Here is a 265-nt window from a genome sequence, read left to right as displayed (position 1 = left end):
TAGGTGTGAAGCTAACAGATCTGTGTGAGAAGCGGTTCAGAAGCTGCCTCCGATCCTGTCTCGCCGCTCTCCGGGGGCTCTGCGGCGGCCGTGGTTAACTCACGGGCTGAAGCTCACTGCTGTCCCTGAGGAAGGGCCCGAGAGCCGCGAGTTGGGGAAGGGAGACCAGCCGCGCTGGCGGGAGGCGCCATCACTGCCCGCGCGGGCAGGCCGCAGCCCAGGCGCTCCGGCCCTCGGGCGAGGGCAGCAGACAAAGGCGGTCGGG

This window comes from Apteryx rowi, unplaced genomic scaffold (genome assembly GCF_003343035.1).
Source record: "Apteryx rowi isolate R43461 unplaced genomic scaffold, aptRow1 scaffold_53, whole genome shotgun sequence".
Lineage (NCBI taxonomy): Eukaryota > Metazoa > Chordata > Aves > Apterygiformes > Apterygidae > Apteryx > Apteryx rowi.
Note: the sequence above shows the minus strand (reverse complement) of the source record.